The sequence below is a fragment of the Talpa europaea genome (assembly GCF_964194135.1).
Source record: "Talpa europaea genome assembly, chromosome: 13".
Classification (NCBI taxonomy): Eukaryota; Metazoa; Chordata; class Mammalia; order Eulipotyphla; family Talpidae; genus Talpa; species Talpa europaea.
The window spans coordinates 44,468,013-44,472,760 of NC_140080.1; the positions used below are offsets into that span (position 1 = coordinate 44,468,013).

General features: G+C 37.0%; 1 pseudogene across 1 annotated transcript; it reads left to right on the top strand.

Annotated features, from left to right (window-relative positions):
- Nucleotides 1–505: 505 nt before the first annotated feature.
- On the top strand, nucleotides 506–977 carry LOC311183411 (small ribosomal subunit protein eS24-like; annotated as a pseudogene). The gene has a single exon. The product of its transcript is annotated as a small ribosomal subunit protein eS24-like (transcript).
- Nucleotides 978–4,748: the final 3,771 nt, after the last annotated feature.

The following is a 4,748-nucleotide window of genomic DNA, read 5'->3' on the forward strand; positions in this document are numbered from 1 at the left end:
AGGGAGGCCCCTGAATCAGTGATTTTGATTTTTTTTTTTTTTGGTTGGACCCTCACCAGTGGCCAGGGATCAAACTGGCGCTGCAGAGGCTGCCGGCAGCTTCACAACCTAGCGCTCAACTGCTGCGCCACCAGGGGAGGCCCTTTTCTTTTTTTTTTTTATTTTTTTTTTATTTTTTTGAATGAATCAGTGATTTTGAAGGTGATAATGCACAAACAATTTAGGGGGAGAAGAAAGAAATACAAAGGGAAAAATGAGCACTTCAAGAATTATCCAAATTTTTAAGGAAAGACATTATAATAATAATGGGTATAACAGAAAAGGAAGAGAGAGAAAGGATCTGAGAATGTATGTAAAGAAAAAACAGAGTATAATGTCCCAAATCTGGGATAGGAACTAAATATACAAGTGCATAAAGCTAGGAGACACACTGTATTTAAATTTCTAAGAATTGACTTTTTCCTCCTGGCTGCCTGAAGATCCACCGCCATCATGAATGACAGTGACTATCCGGACTAGGAAATACATGACCAACCGACTGCTTCAGTGAAAACAAATGGTCATTGATGCCCTTCACCCCGGAAAGGCAACAGTACCTAAGACAGAAATTCAGGAAAAACTAGCGAAAATGTACAAGACCACCCCTGATGTCATCTTTGTATTTGGATTCAGAACCCATTTTGGAGGTGGCAAAACAACTGGCTTTGGCATGATTTATGCAAAGAAAGATGAACCCAAACACAGACTTGCAAGACATGGCCTTTATGAGAAGAAAAAGACCTCAAGAAAACAGCGAAAGGAACGCAAGAACAGAATGAAGAAAGTCAGGGGGACTGCAAAGGCCAATGTTGGCGCTGGCAAAAAGTGAGCTGGAGATTGGACAACAGAAGGAGTAAAGATTCTGCAGTGACATTATCTGTATCTGTGGTGATTGTGCAGATTTTTCATGAGAGGATTAATAAAACCTTTTATGTGTCTGGCTGTTTGGAAAAAAAAATTCTAAGAATTGAAATTCTTAGACAAAGGAAGAATATTGAAGCTGATGAGGGAGAACTAGCAACAACCTATAAAGGAAATCCAATCAAACTTATATTTGAGTTCTCTGAAGAAACACTAATGGCAGGGGCAAAAAATGGATTGACAAGATCAAAATACTTAAAGATAAAAAATGCCAGTCAAAATTATTCTATCCTAAAACAGTGTCTTTCAGATATGAGGTAGAAATAAAGACCTTCTCATCAAACAGGAGTTTTCAATCACCAAAGCCCTCCTCCCATAAATGCTGAAAGAAGCTCTATCAAAACTGCAGTGCAGATGATCCAAAAAAAAAATTAAAAAGAAGGAAATATGCTCAGTAAAATAAGCCAGAAGGAAAAAGAAAAATAGTGATGGTTTAGGGGTACCAAATAAGACATCAGTGTAAAAAAGATAACACAACAAAGCAAAAACAGACAATTATAAATCAAAGACATACTGCAGGGAAGGAGGAAGGAAGGGATCTGAAGACAGGAGGGAGGAGCACAGGGGACTGAGGTGATGGTGCATGGGCACATTGGTGAAGGAAACTCTATGGGGACTACACCTGATGGGATGGAGAGAAGCAAATATTGTTTAGAAATGAACAATGATGTAAAAAATTTAAAAAATAATAAGAAAGAAAAAAAAGAATTGAAAAGAAACACAAAATTAAGGACAAATGTCAGTAGCTAACCTTCATAAATCAACACTCACTGTAAATATAGACTGAATTCATCAATTGAAAGTTCCAGCATAGGGCCTCCCTTCTGGCACAGGGGTTAAAGTCAGTGCTATCAAACTATCCCCTGCCACTAAGACATGTGTTCGATCCCTGGTGGGCCATGGAGCTGACACACATGGCCCAGCAGACCTCTCCTGTCTCATCTGCTGCTCCTCTCAGCAATGTATTTCTGTAGAACTGCCTGTTCTGCTCCCACTCTGTCTCTGGTGAATCCTCTCACCCCTTCTTTACACCTCTGACCTTGTATGCACCCCAGTTCTTGTATGCATAAATAAATAAAAGTAAATCTTAAAATAATAAAAGTTCCACTGTATTTGGTTGGATGATAAAACAATCTAAGTTTCTTCTGTCTCCATGAAATGCCCCAGAGCTATAGACATATACATAGTCTCACAATAAAGCATTGGAAAATTATCCTAAAAGCAAATGAAATCCAAAGGAAAGAAAATACACTCATATGTATATCAGATAAAATGGATTTCTAGCTAATAAAGATAACAAGAGACAGGGATGGACACTATGTAATAATTAAGGGAGCAATGCATCAAGAAGACATAACATCAATATGTATGCACCAAGTGAAGATCAAAACTTATAGGGGATTACTAGCAAATCTGAAAATAGACACTGGGAAAAACATAGATGACAGGGGACTTTAATACCCTGCTTTAAACAATGGTTCAACCAGACAGAAAATAATTAAGTACAATAAACTTGTATAATACACTTAAACAATTAATTAGATCCCACAGTCTTAACAGATATTTATAGGACACAGTATCTCAAAAAGCTGAATACACATTCTTCTAAGTGCACATGGGGCATTCTCAGGATGGAACACATATTGAATCAAAGGAAAAGTATCAACAAATTCATGAAGTTTGAATTCATACCAAATATTTTCTCTGACTATAAAATAATTAAACTAGAAATCAGCCACAGAAAGAAAGCAGGGGAAACATCTTATATGTGGCTACTGAACAAAATATTACTGTATGACTATCGGGTCACATATAGACAGCTACTCATACCTTATAATAAAGCAACAGACTGTTAAATGAACAAATAAAAAGCAACATAAAATTCCCAATCAATAAGGCAATTGAAATGGACGATTCGGAAAAGAGAAAAATACCAATACAACAAGATGCTAAACATCAGTACAAAAAGCAGTGTATTAAATTTAGTGATCTTAAGTACAATTTATAAGAGGTTTAAATGTGTATATTCATGTTTATGTTTAATTTTATTTTTTAAAAATATGTATTTATTTATTTATGCATATAAGAGCTGGGGTACAGGCCAGAGATGTGGGGGGGGGGTGGTGAGAGGATTCACCAGAGACACAATGGGGAACAGAATAGGCAGATTGACTGAAATACACTGCTGAGGGGAGCAGCGGGGGAGTCAGGAGAGGTCTGCTGCTTCCATGTGGGTTTCTCCCTGGCTGGAGATTGAACTCGTGGCACAGTGGCTGCTGATAGCTTCATAGGTTGAATCTTAACACCTTGCACCATCAGGGAGGCCACTTATCTTGTTATTTTAATTTGATAAGTATTTATTTGCAGCATTCATGACATTGTAAATATTTTGTGAATCATGAACAAAACTGACACATTTCTTGAATTATATGTAGTTATAATAGAAATTGCTAATTTCATTTTGCACACAATAAATGAAAAAAAAAAATCTAAAGAACAAAGTGTTTATTAATGAAACTGATTATATAGGAAAATCATAATTTTCAGTGTTAAGTCTGATCTCTAAAACCTAAATAGATTTCATTCAAGTGTCAATACCAATCCATAAAAATTTGCATAGACTCATTGAGGGTAAATCCGAACAAATCAGGATAAACATGAAATTGATATTTATTATTTTCATGAGTAAAACTTTCTTTTTTTTCTTTTTCTTTTTTTAAAGTTTTCTTTTTTTATTTTTTTTAATTTATACAAGCACTGGGGTACAGGCCAGAGGTGCAGGAGGGTGAGAGAATTCACCAGAGACAGAGAGCAGGGAGCAGAACAGGCAGAAGGACCAAAGTTCACGAGGCAGGAGATGTCTGCCCGTCATGTGGGAATCTCCCTGGCTGACCGTGAATCGAACCGGTGCTGCAGAGGCTGCGGACAGCTTCACAGCACTGTGCTCAACTGGCTGCGCCACCGGAAAGGCCCAGTAAAACTTTCTTAATAGCTTTCTCCCCAACCCAACAACATAATATGTTCTTGGTGACTCTTTTGGGTATTATGGTCACTTGTCAACTTTTGAACATTTTAATATTTACCCCAGTATACTTATCTTTGTGATACAATTATTATTGCTGGACTACCAATAAAATGTTATAATGTATTATAGATATTGGGTTGTTTTTATGTCTTTGCATGACATTTCACATTAGTTTCCACATTTCTCTCAGAGGACTAGCTGCTGGAGAAAATTTATGATGAAATCCTCAGGAAATCGGTGGCTGGTATTTTGGAGACCAGTGCTGAAAACACTTTTCTCAAAGCCCATGTGATTTTAGGGATGGATCTCTTCCACCCCATGAATACACTACTCATTAGTTGTGACAAATCTGTATCATTAAGATCTGATGAGATCTGCAGGGACGAGGCTTGTTCTTTCAAAAAGCAAGTCACTTGATACCTTTTTCAGGAAACTGTTTAAACTCTGTCTCTTCTCAGTCTGGTGTCACCTGTCACATTGGGGAACCCAAACTCAGAACATACAGAGGAAATTCAGCAAGTTTTAATGGTTTAGATTTTTCCCCTAACCTTTTTAGTTTTCCATATTTAAAGTTGTATATACTTCTGCAGATTTATATTGCAAAACAGCTCTTAATGACTTACTGCATGTCTCTTTTCATGCTAATTCCATCATGAGTTGCTAAGACTCTATCTTTAAGTTCAAGTCCAAATTAAAAATATCTGTGTGCTGGTTCTTCTGGCTGTGAAGTGACCTGGGTATATGGATGGTCAGATCTTGAAAG